General features: G+C 37.9%; 1 protein-coding gene and 1 pseudogene across 1 annotated transcript in view; one reads left to right on the top strand and one right to left on the bottom strand.

Annotated features, from left to right (window-relative positions):
* The window catches only part of CPA6 (carboxypeptidase A6), a 252,777-nt gene that overhangs the window by 176,271 nt on the left and 53,101 nt on the right, over positions 1-23,405 (bottom strand).
* Positions 3,264-7,412, top strand: LOC129402159 (protein SET-like; annotated as a pseudogene).

Raw genomic sequence — 23,405 nt, 5'->3', positions numbered from 1 at the left:
GGACATTGTCTCTGACACACAGATATGCCAAAATCCTCGACAATTTTTTAGCAAACTGAATTCAGCAATATACAAAACAGATCTTACATTTAAATTAAGAGGCATTTATATCAGAAATGCAAGTATGATTCAAAAATCTGGAAACCAATCAGCATACCATGCCATGCTATGCTACATGAAGAAGATGAAGGATACAAATTACATAATCATCTTGAAGATGTGGAAATATCATTTGATAATATTACACATGATTGATAATGATTTTTAAAAATTGGAGAGAAAAAATACTTGAAGATGATAAAGGTGTAAGGCTAGAGAGATAGCATAAGGGTTAAATCACTTGCCTTGCATAAGACCAATGTAGTTTACTCTTTGGCACCACATAGTCCTCTGAGCACTGTTGGAGTGAGCAAGTCAAGAATGGCAACTGCCACTCTTTTATTCAACAAAGTATTGAATTTTTTACCAACTCAATTAGGTGGGGGAAAAAGGTATCCAAATAGAAAAAAGAAGCAAAATTTTATTTGTGGATGACATGATTTAATCAGTAGAAAACTCTAAAAAGTCCCCCCAAACTTGTTCACTTGTATCACTCGTCATCCCATTGTTTGTCGATTTGTTTGAGTGGGTGCCAGTAACATCTTTATTCATCCCTGTCGTATGCTAGTGTAGCCCAATGGTGTCTGCTCGCTCCAGGAACACAAAGAGCCTCAAACCACTGATTCAGGGTCTTGACAAAGAAGTCTGACCATCTCATTGGTGGGCGGCCACGCATTCTTTTGACATCCTGTGGAATCCAGTCAGTAACAGCTCTAGTCCAGTGGTCATCTCCAAATTGCATTACGTGTCTGGCCATCTGATTTTCAACACCTTGGCAAATGAGACAGTGTCCCTGATTCTCGATTGTCAACGGAGGTCGGAACTTTGGATTCCTTCTCTCACTTGAGTGAAACGTGATACTCCAAGCACTCCTCTTTGGGGAATTTAAACTCCTGTTTGGGGTACCCAAATACTGTTCTTGCCCTGTTTTCATAGGGCCCAGGTCTCTGAGGCATATTTTAGTGCAGGAAGAATGGTGGAGTCGAAAAGATGTGCCCAGAGCCGGAGGTTCTTCATCCTTTTATCCACTTGTTCAACACTCTTGAAGGCATTGCACGCCACTCTCTTCCTCCTGTGCAGTTCAGGTGCCAGGTTGTTAGTCCTGTTGAGTTCTCGACCTAGGTAAACATAACTGCTACATTTGGAGATGTTCGTTCCATTGAGGGCAAACGGAACATCAGGAACTAAAAGCCTCCATCCTTCTCAGAGATCCCGCCAAAATTCCGAGAGTATCCCACTCGCACGACAGAGCCTGGCAAGCTACCTGTGGAGAATTCAATATGCTAAAAACAGTAACAGCAATGGGCCTCATTCCCCTGAACCTGAAAGAGCCCCCAATATGGCAGCGTTAAGGACAAACAAAAAGGCTGATAAAATCTCAAGGCCAAACTAGGCTGCCAAAATGAAGGACTAAAATGACTGCACTTTTATTTAAAGATTTTTAATTTTTTAATTGAATCACCATGAGAAAAATAACAAAGCTTTCAGGTTTAAGTCTAAGTCATACAATGATCAAACACCCATCCCTTCACCAGTGCACAAGTTCCACCACCAAAAACCCCAGTATACCTCCCATCCCACCTCCACCCCCCGCCTGTGTGGCTGGTGATTTTCACTTTTATCTCTCTTTACTTTGATTATATTCAATATTTCAACAGAAAACTATGATTATTTGGAATTTTCCCCCAACAATCAGACCTGCCGAAAAGGCCTCATTTGATAATATGTTTTCCATTGCTGTGAATGAAGAGCATATGAGGTCAGCCTCTCCTTGTTTTGGATTTCTGGTATTTACTAACTAAGTCCAGAGAAATTTCTGCCACAAGTTGCATCACTGCACTCGTACCTCTGTTTAGTGGGGTCTACAAACTTGCGGTTGCCACGTTGTGGGCGAAAGGAAAGGACGAGAGAGAAAAACCTTTCCCCTCCCAGGGAAGCATGGGTCCGTAGCTTAGTTCACATTCTGGAGGCATTTCTGCAAGAAGCCGCTGGGTACCAAAAGTAGTCATTGGGCCTCCAAGATCATGTTCGCTCAGAACGGAGGAGCCATTCATGTGCGGTCGCTTGGGTCTTGTCTGGGCCATGACTTCACTTTTAACGCGCGTATACTGGCATCCCAAAACTTGTTAGGTCTAATAAATAAAGTATGACTATATCCTGCCATCCCATTGTTCATTGATTTGTTCAAGCGGGCACCAGTAATGTCTCCATTCATCCCAGCCCTGAGATTTTAGCAGCCTCTCCTTACTCATCTTTCCCAATAACTAGAGGCTCTTTCAGGGTCAGGGGAATGAGACCTGTTATTGTTACTGTATTTGGTATATCAAATACACCACAGGGAACTTGCCAGGTTCTTTCGTGCGAGTAGAATACTCTCAGCAGCTTGCCAGGCTCTCCGAGAAGGATGGAGAATGTATATCAGAGAATACAAGCAAGTATGTTAAAAACAAACACATGTGAGCTGCTTTAGCCACATCAGTGGGCTAGACTATAAGATAAAAGTATAAGAATAATTAATATACAAAAAGCTATTTATACTTACATGTAGCTAATTTGTCCAGAAACATGAATTCTCACCAAAAAAAATCAAGAAAATAATTCTTTTTATAGTTGCATCAAAAGGAATTTATTCCTAAAGTATTAGGAATAAATTTAATCAAGGAGGTAGAAGACCAATAAACTCAAACAATGCCATTGATGAGAAAAATTTAGAAAACAAAAATGAAGGAATGATTGGAAGCATATTGTTGAAATGTAAACTTAAAACAATATACAGATTCAGTGCAATTGCTATCAAAATTCCAACAGCACTTTTTCTCATCAGTAAAACAAACAATTCTAAAATTCCTATAGCAACATCAAAGACCTTGAACAGTCAAAGCTGGAGGCATAATACTTCCTGATTTCAAGCTATATTATAAATCCATAATCATAAAAAGATATTGTATTGGCATAAAACCAAACATTTAGATCAATAGAACAAATCAAGAACTCAGAAATATACCTAAGCATACGTGCTTAATTATAATGAAAGGAGACAAAAACTATATAATGGAAAAGGGGAAGTCTCTTTAGTAAGTGTTATTAAGTGTCCCCAGATCTTTTCAGGCCTGCATCTCACTATCTCACTACTTAGAAGTCATACCTAAGACTTGTCCAGCAGCATGGCCCCAAATGCTCCACTCTGACCTCAGATAAAGAAACCAAAACTGCCTTCTGACCCCAAGATGGAGGAGGCTTCAAATTTTGTGTTTGCAGAAGGGAGAAAAAAGGAACAGAAAGATGCAATTGAACTTTACTGATGAAGTACAAAATGAACCAGACAGACTCAGTGAATAAGTCAACAAGGTGATTTTGAAAGTAGAATAGAAATAAAACTAACTTTGCCAATCAGTTTTTCAAAAGAGGTTGGAATTGATAATCAATACCCAAAATTTTAGAGTAACAGTATTTTTCAACCATCTATAAATGTCTATACGATTTTGGGAAGAAGATGGAAGTGTTGAATTATGCAACAAGAGTTGAAGTGAAATAATTTGAAAATATTAAATCAGGTACAGAATATACTTTTGTTTTGATGAAAACCCTTACTTCAAAAATAAAGTCTTCTCTAAAGAATTTCATCTGATTTAGTGCAGTGATCTATCTTCAAATGCCACTGAAATAAAATGGAAATCTAGAAAGGATTTGATGAAATGTTCAAGGCAAACATAATAAAGCCAGCAGGAGGAATTAGAGAACATTTTTATTTAGTTGACCGACCATCTGATGCAGGTGCAGATGTGATCAGTGAGTCCGTCAGAGATGATATTTGGGGGATTGGAGAGATATTCCTGTGGGTAGGACATTTACCTTACATATAGCCAATCTGGATTCAATCAAGGTACTCTATATGGTTCCCCAAACCTCTTAAGGAATGATCGCAAGTGTAGAACCAGGAGTAAACCTTTAGCATTACTCAGTGTGAACCCCTTTCTTCTCCCATTTTCCTATATATTTCCCTTTACATACAATCAATAGTGGTAAAACCTTTCAAAATGGGGTTATAGAAGGCCAGCAAAGGGTGGTTTTGAGATATTTGGGTGGGTTAAGCTCTCAGTTTGATAATATGGCTTCTTTTTAAATTGTGATATCTAATAGGTACCCTTGCAGCTTAAGATAACACCTCTAAAATAAAATGGCACTGTGAAAATCAGATAGCCACACATAAAATCACGAATCACGATCATGAAATCCTGTTACTCACCGATTTCTCGAGTGGGCTCAGTGACCTCTCCATTCCTCCTTTCCCTGAGATCTTAAAAGTCTCTCTCAACTCGGCCCTCCCAATGATGTTGCACTGGAGGCTCTTTCAGGGTCAGGGGAATGAGATCTAGCTTGTTACTAGATTTAGCACATGAATACACCATGGGGTGCTTGCAAGGCTGTCCCATGTGGGCAGGAAACTCTCAGAAGCTTGCCAGTTTCTCCCAGAGGGAGAAGTAGGCTACAAGATATCGAGCAGCTGCAAAGTGGCTGTGCGCTTCTGGGAGCTTGCTTTTAAGTCTCTGGATGTCGGCCGTTGATGGAATTACACACACCTGGGTTCCTTTGCAGCTTAAGATAACACCTCTAAAATAAAATGGCACTGTGAAAATCAGATAGCCATATGCGTGAGCCTGTCCGAACATGTGGAGAAGGGGCTCGAGCATGGCTGTAGCTAGGTTCCAGTGGTTTTGGGCTGCCGGGAGCTCTGCTTGGGGTGGGGAGGGAAGCTGGAGCCCATCCCCTCCGAGGGGTCCCAGGGAAGACAGCCAGGCGTGCGGGCAAGAGACTCTCTGCACACATAAAATTATCTTACACCATATGTAAAATTAACAAAAATGATTAAATATGTGAATGTAATATCTGAAATCATAAAACTCCAGGAAGAAGACATAACTAGTAAACTTTTGACACTAGTCTAAATGATTTTGTTTTAGGTCTTATCCCAAAGACCAGGGTAACAAAGCAAAAATAAATAAGACTATACCAAACTAAAATGCTTACATATGTCAAAGAATCCATCAACAAGAAGTCTACCTAAAGAGTGTGAAAATATTTGCAAATCATATATCTAATAAAGGGTTAATATCTAAAATTATGGTTAATATAAAAATATACAAAGAAATCAGTCATGAAACTTAATAACAAAATTAACAATCTGATTGGAAAGTAAGGAGGGGTTCTGAATATACATTTTCCCAAAGAGGCAAATGACCAAATATCAGATTATGGCTGCAGAGAGAGTAAAGGGGAAAAGGCATTTATCTTGCAGGCAGCAAACCCAAGTTTGATTCCTGACACTGAAAATGGTCCCTCAACCTCCATAGGAGTGGGTCCTGGGTGCAAAGGAGTAGACCCTGAGCACTGCCAAGTGTATCCCCAACACCCTCCTTCCCAGAAAAATCAGAGTAGAAGTGCTACAGAGACAGTAGTCAAAAGTCAGGCACTTTGGGAGTAAAGGAGGGTCAGTACATCTATATGCCAAAACTGTAAATATAAATAAACTTTAGTGTAATGATGTCACTCAACTACAATTTAGTAAAATGTTCAAGAACACATGCAAAGATTCCCAATATCCTGAGCACAGCTTTGCATGTAGAAGGTTGAAGCTCAACCCCAACACTGCATGGTCCCTGAGCACCACTTCGAGCAACCTCTAAGCACAGAGCTGGGAATAGTTCATAAGGTACTAGGGCATGTGGCCCAAAAACAAAAAAGAAAGAAAAGATGCACAAAAATCATCAGTCATAATCAGGAAAATGTAAACAAACAACAATGAGATATGATTTCAGACTAACCAGGTTTTCTAAGAAAGGAAGAAAGGACGGTTGGTACAATGTATAAAAAGGGGTATGAAGTCATTGATTTGTGAAACATTAAAAATAAAATAGACAAAAAGCATACAATTCCAAATAAAAGAAAAAAAAGTAATAGCTACCAAAGAAATGGAACTTAGAGTGGATATCAGGGATAGTGCCCAGTGAAGTAGGTGAAAGGAATTAAGAAATACAAACTTCTCTTGTAACACAAGTCACTGGAGTATTTTATGTATAGTATGATTGCTATACTTAATTACATTATAAAATTATAATTTTGGATAGTAATCAGGGCTGGAGCTATAGCATAGCAGATAGGGTGTTTGCCTTGCACATAGCCAACCTGGGTTCTATTCCTCCACCCCTCTCGGAGAGCCTGACAAGCTACAGAGAGTATCTCGCCCGCATGGCAGAGCCTGGCAACCTACCCCTGGCATATTCAATATGCCCAAAACAGTAACAACAAGTCTCACAATGAAGATGTTACTGGTGCCCTCTCAAGCAAATTGATGAGCAACAGGATGACAATGACAGTGACAGGATAGTAGTTGTGGATGCATAACAGTATGGTAAACATATTGCCATTAAATTGTATCATCCAAAATGGTTAAGATTGTAAAATCTTATGTTATATGTAATTTCCCACAGGTATATAAAAGGCTACAAAATTCAATATTTTCTGTTTTTATTCAATAGGCCTAAATAATATTTCAATGTTATTAGAACTTTACAATAGCAGAAAAAATAGCTATGTACTTGTATATATTATACATTATAATTGATACATTTGGAAAAAAATTAGGGAAAAAAAACTGGAGAATATTCAAAGATGTCAAGCACTTAGTTCAAATCATATTGAAAATCATATCTGAATAAAATGTGAATAGAAAATTATCTCTTTTTCTGAAGAATAATTATGCTTACAATAATTGCCCTAAATGAATAGTGTACAGGAAACTTTTCAATTGTAATTTGTATGAATTTACTTTAACCCTAACAATAATAATTTACAATGGCTTCCAATAGCTTTTGGATTCTTTTGTTAAGATTTTTCTAAATACTGTACATATTTATCTTATTTGATACTTTTGATTTTTTAGTAATTGACTGTATTTTAAAGTAATATATTTGACTATTTCTTGAAGGCTTTTAAGAAATGTTAAATCTAGACATTGTACACATAAACACATATGTATGTACATATAACACAGAAGAACATGGGGATTGAATTTTGTCATATGTTGTCATCCTCTCTTTTGTGTCTGGATTTGTTTAAGTCTATGAGCAGTTGTTAACATGAGAACTGTGTAGCTATTGTTATCTGTTGTCATCCTCTCTTTTGTGTCTGAAAATTTCTAGGGAACAAGTACATTTTTGAAGTTTCAGCTTGGTTTGACAAAAATCGCCTTAAATGGTAATAAGAGTGTTTCTGTGAATACTTCAGGGAAGGAGTGTAAAGTAAACATATTATAGAGAAGAAAGAATACAGTTGAAGGTATTCTTCAGCTAGTGAGGACACGGAAGTTGTCCTATTTAGAAAAGTGTGAATAGCGGAGCTACCAGAGATTTGGAGCTAGCTCAGTGGTAGAGCAACCACCTGGCATGATGTATGAAGCCACAACTGTCTCATAAGCTGAGTGTGATGCACAACCAAGTGTGTGGAAGCATTGCAACCAATTGTATCATGCCACCAAGACCTTCAATTAAAAAAGCATGCAAGCAATGAAACCCAATACCCAACCTATTTGTTACAAGGCAACAACAACAGTAATAACAACAGCCTGGTTTTATCACCTTCCCCATGTAACCAGAGCCAACAAAATACCGAAATCATGGCTCTGTTTCCTTTCCCATTTTCTCTGTTGAATGCACATGTGACGATGGTGTATAGGCCTTCAGCATGCCTTTCCTGCAGGGGAAATATTGAACTTAATCTATTTTGAGGGATGTGGGTGGCAGTAGGGTTATCTGGCTTTGTAAGCTTAACAAATTCTGAAACGTTTCTGTCAGGAAATAAAATAGATGCTTGTGTGGTAACCACATAAATTAGAATGCGTTTCATTTCAAATCAACAGAAAACCTACCTCAGATTGAACTGAGCCATAATGAGAAATTTTTTGCCTACAAATGAAATGCCTGGCAAGTGGTTATCAAAGCTTGATTATGGCTCCAACTCCAATTCTCTGCCAGTTTCTTAATTGCATTTTTTTGTTCACTTAAGCTGACTTCTCTTACTGTCACATAATGACTGCAGATGTCCCACATAATATACCAAATTGTTCAAAAAAAAGGAGCACCTACTAAAATATTTTATTGTAGTTTATGTATTATGATTACAATAGCATTAAAAATTATGACCTTGATACACAAAGTTTCTACACTCTACCACCACCAAAGAGTTCATGACCCTCCACCACTGTCCGTATGTCACTTCTGAAAGAAGAACCTGTTTTTTTTTAAATAGCTACTTTGAAAAATGTCCTAACATCACTCATGGATGGATTATGTAAGATGGGGAGCCGGGGGGGTGTGGCTTTACCCGACACCAAACAGGGAGCCAGCAGAGTACTAATTGCTGATTGATCAATGTTCTCAAAGGCAGGGGAGATAGTAGGGGTGGAAATACACAATGTTTTCACGCACAAATCTAGACACCATCCCTTGTCTTTAATGCTTTTATTCAATGATCTTTCCAAAATTTCCAAGAGAACTGATGAAAAGCCTGCTGGAGGTAATCTAGTAGATTTTAATGTACAGGGGTTCAGCCTGCAGGGATGGGACTGGGCAATCAGTGTGACAGCCTTCTGGAAAAATACTCAGCCACATGCAAGCAAAAAAAAAAAAAAAAGAGAGAACCTAGATCTCTTCTTGATCCATGCACAACAGCAAATCAAAATGTATTATAAACCTTGATGTAAGACATGAATCCCTGCCAGCCGCCGCGCCCAGAGCTCCTAACTCAATCCTCCAACAGGTGTGTTATCCTCCTGGCTGCGCCTATCCCCCCAGCCAACCCCCAGTTCCCCACTCAAAACTGCACTGATTCTAGCTCATCCATGCAACGAAATTGTTGAGTCTACACCCCACATATTAGGCGCTGGTTAACACAGGCCTCACATATCTTTACTTATCAATAAGAAAAGATAGCCCCACTATAGGGACAAAAACATACAATAAAACATGAATAAAACTCCAAAGTACAAAGGTCACAATGGTAAAACAATGCAGAAACTCACCAGGTTTAATGATTGAAGTTGCTAGCCCAAATGAATCAAACAGTAATAATGAACCACATAACCTCTCAGATAGGAAATTTAAAATGGAACTTTTAAGGATGTATAAGGAGCTCAAAGGAGCAATGGAACACACTGCTGATAAAACAGAAGAGGATATGAGAGCAGAAGTGAGGCAAATGCGAACAGAAATGCAAGTAGAAATGACAGACCTAAAAAACTTGGTAGGTGAAAAGAAAATCTCAGTGGAAGGCCTCAACAACAGTGTAACAACTGCTGAGGACAGAATCAGTGAGCTCCAAGATGAGGTGTTCCAGGCTACAGCAGAAAATGGAAAAGAGCCTCAAAATAAACCAATAGATGTCAAAAGAAAATCGAGATAAAGCCAAGAGAAATTACATAAGAATCACTGGAATCCCAGAGGGACAGGAAGAAAACCCTGACGAAGAAGACATCAGTACCAAGATGTTCTCAGAGCTGAAGAGCACATACAACTAGATCCAGGATATCTAATGGGTACCAACTAAAAGAAATCAAATAAAAATACTCCAAGATACATCCTGATCAGAATAATAAAAACCATAGACAGATAAAATTCTGAAAACAGCAAGATCAAAAGAAGAAATTGCTTGTAAAGGAGCATCCTTAAAAGATTCACATCAGACCTATGCAATGAAACACTAAGGGCACAAAGAGAGTGGTGGGATATAGTGAACAAACTCAGTGAAATAAATGCCTCTCCTACAATACTTTACCCAGCTAGACTCTCATTCATATCAGAAGGAACAACACTTAGCTTCACAGACAAACAAAACAACTTAGGAACTTCATAGCTTCAAAACCATGGTTACAAGAGCAATTAAACAAGCTACTTTAAGACAAGACAAGCCCCTAAAATACACCAAACTTTGACAGAAAGATAGGACAAAATCCCATAACAATAATCTCTCTCAATGTCAGTGGGTTAAATACGCCAATTAAAAGACAGAGAGTGACAGGATGAATCTGAAAATTGAACCCAACATCCTGCTGCCTGTAAGAAACACATCTGAACAGACAGACCAAACACAGACTCAAAATGAAAGGATGGAAAACAATTCTACAAGCAAACAACTCCCTCAAAAGAGCTGGAGTGGCCATAACAATATCAGATCATGTAGTCTTCAGACTGAAGAAGCTTACAAGAGACAAGGTCATTTCTTAATGATCAGTACATCAAGAAGAACTCACATTCCTATATGTATATGCACTTAATCAGAAACCAGCAAAATACTTAAAATGACTGACTTGAAGAAAGATACTGATAGCAACACAATAATAGTTGGAGATTTCAACACTGCCTTATCACCGTTCCATAGATTGACCAGACGCAAGCTCAGCAAGCTCAGCAAGGACATACTTTATCTGAGGGAAGAAATAGAAGACATAGGTTTAGTAGATATATATATATAGGACATTTCATCCCTGCAAAGCTGAATACACATTCTCTCAAGTACACATGAGACATTCTCTAAGACAGACCACATGCTGGGCCACAAAACATATGTCCATAAAATGAAGAGGATGGAAATTGTGTCAACAATCTTTTCAGACCATGATGCACTGAAAATAGAAGTGAATCACACACAGAAACAGAAATGAAAATTGAACACCTGAAAATAAAACAACTGACTACAAAACAATGAATGGCTTAGAAATGAAATAAAAGAGTAAATAAAAAAATTCCTGGAAATGAACGAGAATAAAGACACGAGTTACCAGAACCTATGGGACATGGCAAAAACAGTGAGGAAAGTTTATAGATCTACATGCATTCCTCAGTAAGGAAGAGAGAGCCCACATAAATAACAACTTCACAGCTTAAGATCTTGGAGAATGACCAACAAAAGGAGCCCAAACCAGCCAGGAAGAAAGAAATAGTAAAACTTAGAGCAGAAATTAATGACATGGAAACCCAAAAAACAATCTGAAAGATCAATGAAACCAAGAGCCAGTTCTTCAAGAAAATAAACAAGATCTATAACCCACTAGAAAAACTCACAAAGAGAGAACCCTATTAAACAGAAACCCTATAAAAGAGAAACCCTATTCAAGCCCTATTAAAGAGAAACCCCTATTAAACAGAACCAGAAACAAAAAGGGGGACATCACAATAGAAACCACAGATATTCAAAGGATAATCAGAGATTACTTTGAGAAGCTTTATGCCATGAAACAAGACAACCTTGAAGATATGGATAAATTCCTGGACTCCTATAATTTCCAAAAGCGACCAAGAAGACTCAGAATACCTAAACACACCTATCACTAACAAGGAAATTAAAATAGTAATCAAAAGTCTCCTGAAAAACAAAAGCCCTGCCCAGATGGATTCACTAGTGAATTCTTCCAGACCTTCAAAGAGGACCTACTCCCAATCCTGTTCAAACTCTTCCAAGAAATTGAAGAAACAGAAACACTTCCAAAGAGTTTCTATGAGGCAAATACAGTTTCTATGAGGGTGTGGAAACAAATATAAACAAATGGGACTACATTAAACTAAGAAGTCTCTGCACCTCAAAAGAAACAATGACCAAAATAGAGTAAGAGCCCTCAGAATGGGAAAAAAATACTTACCTAATATCCATCAGATAGGGGCATAATATCCAGGATATACAAGACATTGGTAGACTTTTACAAGAAAAAATTGTCTAACCCCATCAAAAAATAGTGAGAAGAAATAAATTGAAACTTCCTCAAAAAAGAAATTCAAATGGCCAAAAGACACATGAAAAAATGCTCCACATTACTAATTAGCAGGGAGATGCAAATCAAAACAACAATGAAGTATCAATTCAGACCACAGAAACTGGCACACATTAATAAGAACAGTAACAACCAGCGCTGGCACGGATCCGGGGAGAAAAGGACTCTCATTCATTGTTGGTGGGAATGCCAACTGGCCCAGGCTTTTTGGAAAGCAATATGGACATTCCTCCAAAAACTAAAAATTGAGCTCCTAAGTGACCCAGCAATACCACTTCTGGGAATATATCCCGGAGATGCAACAACAACAAAAAGTACAGTAGAAATGTTATCTGCACTTGTATGTTCATTGCAGCACTGTTCACAATAGCCAGAATCTGGAAAAAAAACCGAGTGCCTGAGAATAGACGACTGGTTAAAGAAACCCTGGCACATCTACACAATGGAATACTATGCAGCTGTTAGAAGAGATGAAATCATGAAATTTGCATATAAGTGGATGGACATGGAGCGTATCATGCTAAGTGAAATGAGTCAGAAAGAGAGGGACAGACATAGAATGACTGCATTCATTTGTGAATGAAAATGAGACTAATACCTATATATAATATGAGACTAATACCTAAGGACAGTAGAGATAAGGGCCAGGAGGATCGCACCACAGCTTGGAAGCCAGCCTGCCTCACATGCTGGGGGAAAAGGCAGCTGGGATAGAGAAGGGACCACTAAGCAAATGATGGCTGGAGGGATCGCTTGGGATGGGAGATGTGTGCTGAAAGTAGACTATGAACCAAACACAAAGACTATTGTATCTGTATTTCAAACTACAACACCCAAAAGGACAGAGAAAGTAAGAGGGAATGTGCCTGGCACAGAGGCAGGGGGTGGGAAGAGGTGGGTGTGGAGGGAGGGATACTTGAAACATTGGTGGTGGAGAATGGGCACTGGTGGAGGAGTGGGTGCTCGATCATTGTATGACTGAAGCTTAATCATGAAAGTTTGTAAGTCTATAACTGTACCTCATGGTTATTCAATTAAAAAAGGGGACAAAAGACCTGAATCCATAAGGTACATGGAGGAAAACATAGATAGGCAGATCTCTCTATGACATTGAAACTAGAGACATCAATAAAGATGAAACTTCACTAACCAAGCAAGTGGAAATAAATACAAACAAATGGGTACATTAAATTCAGAAGTTTCTACACCTCAAAAGAAATGAAGATTGGAATTCTCAGATTGAAGGAAATTACTTGCCCACCAATCATTTGATAAAGGGTTAGTACTCAAGATGTATAAGGCATTGGTAGAACTTTACAAAAAATGTTCAATCTCATCAAAAAAATGGGGAGAAGAGATGAAAAGAAAGTTTCTCAAAGAAGAAATCCAAATAGCCAAAAGACACATGAAAACTCCTCTATATCACTAACCATTAGGGAAATACAAATCAAAACAACAATGAGATTCCACTTTATACCAAAGAGACTGGAATTGTTCACCAAGAAAAGCAGTGTTGGTGTAGATGCAGGAAGAAAGTGGCCCTCATTCACTCTTTGTGAGACTGTTGACTGGTTAAGTCTCTTTGGCAAACAATACGAATATGCCTCAAAAAAAACTAGCAATTGAGCTTTGATATGGTCCAGCAATTGTACTCCTGGGAATAGACCCAGAAAAGGCATCTACAATCCTATGTTCATTGCAGAACTATTCACAATATACAAAATCTGGAAACAACCCTCATGCACAAGTACAGACTAGTGGATGCAGAAACTATGGTATATAGTGGAATACTACATACATGTGGAATACTACGCAGAAATAGGAAAAATACAAAGTCATAAAATTTGCAGATACATGGATGAACATGCTGGATGAATGAGTCAGAGTGAAAGGACAGACTGATTTCATTCATCTGCAGGATACAAGCATAGTAGCGAATAATACCCAAAGACAATAGAAATGAAGGTCTGAAGCACTGGTCCATAGTAGCAAAAAGTTTTCCATAAAGCGGGGAGGGCAGTTAGGACAGAGGAAGAACCACTATTATGACAGTGGGAAGTGATGACTCTGAGTAAGAACTGGGTACTGTAAGAAGGTTAAGTGATATGCCTGAAACCCTCTCAGTAACAAACCACAGTGCCTAAAAGGAAAAAAGAAAAAAGAAGAGCGATTTTTGCCATAGAGGGAGACTGGAGGGCTAGAAGGAAACTGGAGACATTGTTGGAGGTCAGTGGACACTGGTAAAGTAATGGTGCTTGAGTACTGGACAACCGAAACTCAATCATGAATAACTTCATAACCTTGTGTCTCATGATGAGTAAATAAAGCTTTTATTTTTTAAAGTAGCGAGTGAGGGCATGTTAGCAATATTAAATTAACCACAAAGAAGCCAAAGAGTTAAAGGGTTGTTGTCAGCTTATCTTCAAAGCAAGTTGAAAATCTCTTTCTTCTGTTTATTTCCCCAAGCAGAATTTAAGTGATGCTTAGGCTTTGAAATCACAGGACATTCTTTACTCCCGAAACCTTCCTCACAGTGTAGTTTTTAATGTCTCTTAATTAAATACTTAATATTCACCTTTAGTGAGTAAAATCTATGTGATGTTGAACTTATGTACATTCTGCATCCGAGTATTGTAAGAGATACTACATTTAAAATATTATGAGATTCTGGACATCAAGAATTGTGGGAGAATTCTGAACTGTAAAATGGCTTTATTTGTATTGAGAGGTATGGATTATTGAAGGAAACTGGAGCCCCTGACGGCAGTGTTCTCTGAATGAGGTTAGAAATAGAGTTCTGCAGGCATCATGAAATTATCTGAACACATCAAAGCTCATCTCTTCCTTTTCTACATTACCACAGGCCTCAAGGACTTATAACAAAAGGCTGCCAGATCCATCGAATTTTCAGTTTTTGTTCTTTAGATTCTAGTACTGTTTTTCTATTAGCTGTGATTCTCGAGGCAAGTGATTTCACCTTTGTGATCTTTCTGTGTGACATGGATACTGCACAATAACACTATCAGTAGGATAATATTAGATACATACAGGCATCCTTTCAGTCATATAATGGCACACAATGGCAGGAATTATCATGTAACATTGAAAATGGTCTGCATGTTATAAGCAGGCAGTAGTCTTATTCTATACTGGAGATGTCTTTGTTGTCACAAAAACTTCTATTGCTGAGTGATACAACTTGATTATTCTAAAAACCAGATTCCTAAAATACTTGTACTTTAAAAAAATTAGATACTGAGAAAAAGCATATCAAAATCTTTTGGCTTCTATAATTCAAGTAGAATAGCAGTTAAATCTCTGATAATACAAACTGGACTTTACCCTTAGCATGCTTCTTATACTATCACCTTCTCTAATGAGCTGTAAAAAGGAAAAACCTACTGTGAAATGCCCAACTGTTAAGAATCAGAAGAAAGGGATTTTAATTTTTTTAAAAATTATATGACTGTGGATATATCTCCCTCTTCAATTAACTCTCAAACCCCATTAGAGTTGGCCACCAAAACATAGTTCTTTTTCCAAACTGCTTAAAGACAGCATTTTATTGTGATAGGATTCTTTGTTCTGCATTAATGAGAATTTATGAAGAAAGTGAACCCTCCTCTGAATCTAATCTTGTGGGAGATCACATGGACCAGCTCTGAAGTCCTTTCAGAACTTCCTGAAAGAGGATGAGCTCAGCTGGAAATGACAGGGAGGTCCTGAGTGACTGTACAGGCATCATTAAAAAGGCGTGTTTAATCTCTGCAATCCCTGACTTTAAAAAATTACCACCATTGTGTGAATTGCAAGGAAGAAAGACAGAGCACTAAGAAGCTTATGGCAGTGAAGACAGAAAGATGTGAAGGGATTCTTTTTTAATTAAAAAAACAACTTCTTTGTGTAGAATTTTCCCCTTAGTTTATCCTTGGCTCTATTTTCCCCAAGGTTACTGCTTATCTGTTCCTTTCCTGAACATAAAATTCTAGACACTAACAACACCATACGGGTTTCAATGCTGTGAAACCCCCCACCTAGTCTTTCTGAAGCAGAGTTGCAAACAAGGGCATTCAGCTGGATAATTTATTAACTGCTATTATTTATTTGATTTATTTCTCCTTTTCCTGAACTATAAATGGGGTTGTGCGAGCAAAACTGTCTGAAGGAGAAAGGCTTGCTGGTGTTTTCTTTCCTGGAGCACTTCATTCAGAGACCTAGTTGACTTCTCAGATCCTTACCTCAGAAAGGACCTTCCTTTCCCATGAAATTCATAACCCCATTGTAGTTGGTGGGACAGTAGCTTTTCCTTGAGATATCACAGTTTCCAGCATGGAGCAGATATAAGCTCAGAGGACTCTTGGTGACACAATAAGACTCTTTGGAGCCTAGCTGTGAGCCTGATCTATGTCATCTATGTTATGGTAGGGAGAACATTTGAATTCAGGTCATCCATATGGGTTTCAACCTCCTGAGATTTGATCCTCTAGAAAAACGATGAAATCTCATCTATTTAACCGACTCATGGGAGGACTGAATGAGACCAGAAATAGAAGCTTTTTTTAAAAAACCACTCAAATGCCTTGGTTTGGAGAGAATGCTCAATAGAGTGAGCGTTGTATGCAAAAGACCCAGGTTTGATCCCCAGAACTGCATGTCCCCCCCAAGCCTCACTGAGAGTGATCCCTGAGCACTGACCTAGGAGAAGACTCTGTGCACTGTTGGCGTGATGATCACCGTTCCCTGCTCTAAAATAGGATCTTTCTGGTATGATGACCTTGAAGAATTTTAAAAGGTCTTTATGAACTGGTAAAGTCTCTAATTGGCCCAGATCAGGGTTGCAGTGCTAAATTGGCTCTTTTTACCTATTCCTCAGGATCTGTAGGTGGTATTTCCACGCAAATAGTTTGGTCTCAAGACTGAGCTGGGATAAGTGAGATAATAGGAATCTATTTCCACTTTTCCACTCAAATATATTAAAAAAATAAAAAATACAATCTCACTTTCTAGCCTACCTTCCATCTCCTTACTTCTTACCACCATAATAATTTGTTTTAAATACATCATTTCTAGTTTCAGCCTAGAAAGAACATCAAAAGAGTAGGATTCAAAATCTGGAGGAAGATACAATGAATAAAACAATTTGGTGCACAGAGAACTTTCCATTTCCCCCTAAAAAGGAAATCAAATAAAATTTAAAAGCTTTCTAAAGTTACTTTAGAAAATTTAAAGATACTGAATGATGGGAAGTCATTGTAGCAAAAGAAAAAAATTCTCAAGTTCCTTTGTGATAGCTGACTTGTGATTATATTGGATTCAACAATAGCTAGTCTCTGGAAAATAATTTCATATTGCTGAAAAGTAAATGCAATAAATGAAATTTTTAATAAGAAAAAATAACGCAACTAAGGAACACTTATATGCCATAATTTTAAATATTTATTTTACTATGTCAAAGAAATAAGAACTATCAGGAGAATTATTTTTTAAGACAACAGAAAAAATAAAAATAAAGCAACAAAAATAGTGTTCTATCTTATTTTCCTCTCTATGGGCAGTGCTAGACCGAATCTGGTGTGAGTGTGTATATGTGTGTGTGTGTGTGTGTGTGTGTGTGTGTGTGTGTTTGCATTTTCTTGTGTTTGTTTTGTGGTGATTATCCAGCAGTGTTTGGGAGTTAGTCCCATCTCAGTGCTGGAGGGTCACTCCCAGCTCTGTGCTTGGAGAACTGTGATGGGAATTGAACCCAGGTCTCCAGAGTATAAATCAAGCTTTCTGGCCTTTTTGGCTTTCTCTTGGATCTAACTTAGTTGTTAACTTCTGAAGCCATTTTTCCTATGGCTCCTTCTTTTGTCATTTGAATGCCTCTAAATGCCATTTGTCAGGACCTATTTTTCTTTTTATTCTACAATATTTTTTCCTACAGATTTTATCTAACCTCATTATTTTAATACATCTCTATATTAGTAACTTCTCAAATTGCTTTCTATATCAAACCTTTCTTCCTAGTTCTTATATATGTCTATATTTAGTGATATCATTCACATGTATATAAGACATTTTAAACATAGTATTCAATAATGAAATTAATCTCTCAAACACTTAGTATGGCCTGCAGAACCCAACCATCATTGACTTCACACTTCTAATCTTTTACTTTCTCTTATCCTCTCTAAGATTTAGACATGCAGCTTTCTCTTTGGCACTGTTTTAGGCAAGTGTTTTTCCTATCCAGTGGAAGCATACATTTCCAGAGTTCAAGTTCAGTTTATCAGTGGATACTGAATGTTAAGTATGAAAGTCATTGCCCAACAAGAGAAACTGTTAATTAAAATATAAATAAATGTGATATTTATGTAGCCAACATTTGAAAGGAATATAGAAATTTATTTCAGTTAAAATTAGCTGGAGTTATTTAGGATTTTAAAATTTTGGATAAAATAGTGACAGAATATATAGTAAAGTGTGTAGGTTGTTTTTCTTGCATGTGACCAATCTATGTTCAATCTTTTTCCTTTATTTATTTATTTTTTTCTTTTTGGGTCACACCCAGTGATGTGCAGGGGTTACTCCTGACTTTGTACTCAGGAATTACTCCTGGAGATGCTCAGGGGACTATATGGGATGCTGGGACTCAAACCCAGGTCAGCCACAAGCAAGGCAAACACCCTACCCACTGTACTATCGATCCAGCTATCCCCCCTCCCTGGGCGTTCAATTTTAAGCACCCCATATAGTTCCCCAAGTCCCACCAGGAGTGATCCTTGAGTGCAGAACCCAGAGTAAGCCTTGAATACTGCCAGGTATGTTCCCAAAACAAACAAATAAACAAACAAAAAAATAGATAAAAGTAAGATAAAAGGCTTTTCTCAAGTATATGTCTTTCTCCTCTAGTGCATAGTAATAAAATATGATCTCTTCTCAATGATTTTTAGGAAGTCTCATGAAGTTTTTACTATCACTGAAAATATATTTTGTACTGAAGAACTTAAACTGTCCACTTTAGCATACTACAAACTTAATTATATTTATAAAAATGCCCAGATAGTTTACTCTGCAGCAAGTTGTTCAACAAAAGAGGTATTCAACCAAATGAATGCTAAGAAGCAAGACTTTACACTACCCAAACTGTCCTATCCATAAATCCCCATCAAAATAATTTATTTTTGCACTTAATATAAGTAATAAATAAATTACATTTCAAGATGCAAAGCACATTTCATGATGCATTGTCTTTTCTATTGATGACATTTCTTTTACCACCAAAGGATTTTTCTCCACTGACTAGCCAAGATGATTTTCAAAAATTGAATTAGAAAAGATAACAAGCTTAAAAATATTATTTGTCTCTATAGTGGATAAGTTTTCTAACTATAGTCAGTATTTTAATCAGTTATGGAGGTTATTGATGATTTCAAATTTAGTCTAGAGATAGCAAATGCAAACCCCAAGTGATCTTTATTATTAAGGTGTGAGTTTGGGTTAGGAAAACCTTGGTTTAAAACATGGTAGCAAAATTTGAGAAGATAGTTTCCCTGAGTTTCAATTTTCTCTGGACAATGCTAAATCTACTAACAGCGTGGAGAGCTTTGGATGACCTTACATATCAGTGTAGCATTTAGCTTGAATAAGGGCTGGAGCGATAGCACAGTGGTTGGGTGTTTGCCTTTCACGCGGCCGAACCCGAGTTCGATTCCTCCGCCCCTCTCGGAGAGCCCGGCAAGCTACTGAGAGTATGGAGCCCGAATGGCAGAGCCTGGAAAGCTACCCGTGCATATTGGATATGCCAAAAACAGTAACAATAAGTCTCTCAATGAGAATCGTTACTGGTGCCCTCTCGAACAAATCGATGAGCAACGGGATGACAGTGACCCTTAAAAGAGTTGACAGCATAATTTTAGTGAACTGTAATGATGCAAAAACTTTCTGTCCCTCCAATCTTACTTATTTGAAAAGGAAAATGCCTGTGGTATTCATATCATTGATTAGTTATAGTTGATGATTCCATTGATTTTCCAAAGGATGTGGGTTTTCTGGAGGGGAAATAGGTTGATTTTTGTCGTGGTTTACTTGAAAGTTCAGTGACTTTGGCATTAGTTCTTTTGTCAGTAATCTAGATTAATACTCTCTTGTCACAGAATTCTGAAACTATTATGCACCCACACAGTTTCCATTTAGTTTTTTTTTCAAAGACAGAGAGCACTCTTTGTATACCTATATTATTTCTAATTTTCCTGGGAAGCATAGCACTAGTTCATTCTCCTTCCGTTGAGTAATTTAAGACTTCATTAAAGTATGCCACATGTCACACATGGGTGTTAAGAAAGAGAAATAGTGATGATAAAAAATAAAAACATTTCTCACTTGTGGCAGGGAGAAAGCATATACATGCATAAGTAAACCATACAGGCCAAGAGATGGGAAGGAGTACTATAAAGACTGGAGAGCAGGATGTCTCCATGTGGAGCACCAGATAATAGCCATCGAATATTACATGTAATCATCAAGGACAGCAGACTTGAGAAGGTGACCTCCATAAAGATGTGAAGGATGTGAATAGAAAGCCACATGGACATCTGGAGGAGGAAGCTTCCTGGAAGAGGGAAAAGCAAGATCAAAGGCTGAGACAAAGAAGCTTGAGTGGTAATGGAGTGATAATGAGGCGTCAAAGTGGTTGAAACAGAACAAAGGGGGAAAAGAAGGAGGTGTCAGAGAGGCAGAACTTAAAGGATAGAAGGATGTTGTCAGAGCTATGAATTTTAATCTGAGGAAAATGGGAAGCAACCAGAGAAGTTTATTATCTGCTTATTTTCAAATGTGAATTTAAAAAATTGAAATAAAGTTACTTTACAAGACTGTGTATGTTTTAGGAGTACAACCTCACATCTCTTTTAAATATATTTACCTCACCCATCACTAAAGTACTGACGACTCTTCAATTCAATGCGTTGGACCTTCTCCCCCTTCATCACAGTTTTAAGCAACATGATCTGAATGGAGTAAAGATAGTTCTTTAAAAATTATCTCTTTGATGCTGCAGGATTGTTTTGCTACTACAGTTTTGACTAGTACATAAGGCTAGCAGGAGCAAGACAAACCAGTAGCAAGAACCAGTTTTAGGTACTGGTTGCCAAAGTTAGTACTGGCACCATAGTTGGTCCCCTCAGAGTTGATGCATTCAGTAAGTCCTTTGGGTTCCATGTAAACTTTGCATTACTACAGCCTATCCCAACATAGAGACTGACCTATTACAGCAGAAGAGAGTCTGCAGTAAAAGCCAGATGAGTGTTATAAAGCATGTGGGCTAATTGTAGAAATCTCTGAAAAATTGGAAATCTGAAACAGACACAACAACTTGAATACCAAATCCCTATCTCTCCCTGTCCACTACACAACTCCTGTGGTTACATTTTACCATTATCCTTTTTTTTTTATATAGACTATTGTCTTGGTTTGGTTTTGTTTGGTTTCTGGGCCATACCAGGCTGTGCTTAGGGCTTACTGCTGGCTCTGCACTCAGGCATCACTCCTGGTGGGACCTGGGCAACATACAAAGTGCAGGGGATTGAACTCTGGGTTGGGTTCATGCAGCACACTGCCTGATGCACTATCTCTCTGGCCCCCTCTATCGACTATTATAGGAACCTCATTTAAGTGGAATAATAAGATATTTTACCTTTTGAGTTGTTATATAGCATATGCCTTAACTTTACTCTCCACCCTGTTTTTGGCTGTTCAACACACCCAACAAAGCTTAGGGGCTACTCCAACTTTGTGTCCATAAGTCATTCCTGGAAGTGCTCAGAGAATTATATGGTGCCAGAGATTGAACCTGGGTCTCCTGCACCAAAAGCATGAGCACCTTTGAATCATCTTCCCAAACTCTTAATTCCTTTACTCTTAAAGGCGAATATTTCATTGTATGGGTATGCTTAAATTCTTTTAACACCTTCTGCTTCTACCCACTATCACTACTTGGATGTTTCTGAATTCCTTTAGTTCCCCATACCCTTCTCATATAATGATTTTTGAAGTGCCTTGTAGGAGAGAGAGATTGTAACCAGGGGAGAAGAGTTGCCCTCTTTGCTCTGAGAGGAGGAAGTTTAGGATGACTGACTCTGTAGATAAATTTAGAATTTGAGTACTATGTCAGAGATTATTGCCTAGGTCTTTGTACAGTGGCACTATAGCACGGTAGCACTGTTGTCCCATTGTTCATCCATTTGCTCAAGCAGGCACAAGTAACGTCTTTATTGTGAGACTTGTTGTTACTGTTTTTGGCATATCAAATATGCCACGGGTAGCTTGCCAGGCTCAGCTATGTGGGCGGGGTACTCTTGGTAGCTTGCTGGGCTCTCCAAGAGAGACAGAAGAATGGAACTCAGGTCGACCATGTGCAAGGCAAATGCCCTACCCACTGTGCTATCTTGTACAGTGAGAGGAAACTTAATATACAGAGAATACACGAGGGAGCCAAAATTCCACAAAACTCAGTTCTTATTAATTCAATCTCCTCTTGAGATAGAATTTTTGTGTCTTGGGTAATAGGTCATAACTTCTGCTGCAGCTCTTAGAAATGAGATACCAGACTACTGAGGGAAAGAGTACTACTTCTGTATATAGTAAGTAACTGATTATTTAACTTTCATGATAAATTATTTCATTTTATTTTGTTGCAATTTAATGTGCTTCTGTGTGTGTGGGGACACAATATTCAGTAAATACTCTGGAAAATTATTTGATGGCAGTAATTCAGAGGTATGTGTTGTCTCCTTTTCCTCATCAGCCCTTAGGAAAATAGTTTCTTGAACATCATAATTAGAGCTGAGTCACATTTAGGTGAAAGAGGAATGAGAATGACAGAAGAAAAAGAACCAGTATAGTCATAAGGCTCCTCTCTGAGAAATTTTCTTGTAAGAAATACCCACACCCCTAAAGCCTTCCAGAGGACAGATGTGTTTATACCTACTGCTTTCCTTTTCTATAAAGGACTCTTTGTTCAGAACCCAAAAAGCATAATCCAAATATGAATGTTGCACTGCTTTAAAAAAATGTGCTCTAAACCTCAAGGCAACCATAAAATAAAAATGAAATAATGACAGGAAGCCAGTGAATATTTCTTCCCCTCAGTTTCAAAGTCTAGCTGCGGTAGATTTGGTCATAACTCTTTTGGCTTGTTATTAGCTTCTTATAAGAGTCTCTAACTAGCCTCTTCGAACTATTTAATGCAGTAGTTACAATTCTTATTAATGACATTGAAACTATCCAATATGATGTTTTAGTCAACTAGCCATTTGCTAGTTGGAATACGGAACTAGAATTTGTGTTCCATGTTCTGTAGCTAAAACATAGATAATGAGATCTAGGCATACAAAGGTAGTAAGAAAGAGCCTTTATAAGAAAGATAGTGAGATACCTATAGGGTTTAAGGAAAAGTTAAACAATCATGTATTTGATAAACAGGACCTCTAAAATTATCATTTCACAAGTT

The sequence above is a fragment of the Sorex araneus genome, chromosome 2, assembly GCF_027595985.1.
Source record: "Sorex araneus isolate mSorAra2 chromosome 2, mSorAra2.pri, whole genome shotgun sequence".
In the NCBI taxonomy this organism is placed as follows: domain Eukaryota; kingdom Metazoa; phylum Chordata; class Mammalia; order Eulipotyphla; family Soricidae; genus Sorex; species Sorex araneus.
The sequence above is the reverse complement of the archived record's forward strand: the minus strand, read 5'-3'. Positions and strand labels throughout refer to the sequence as shown.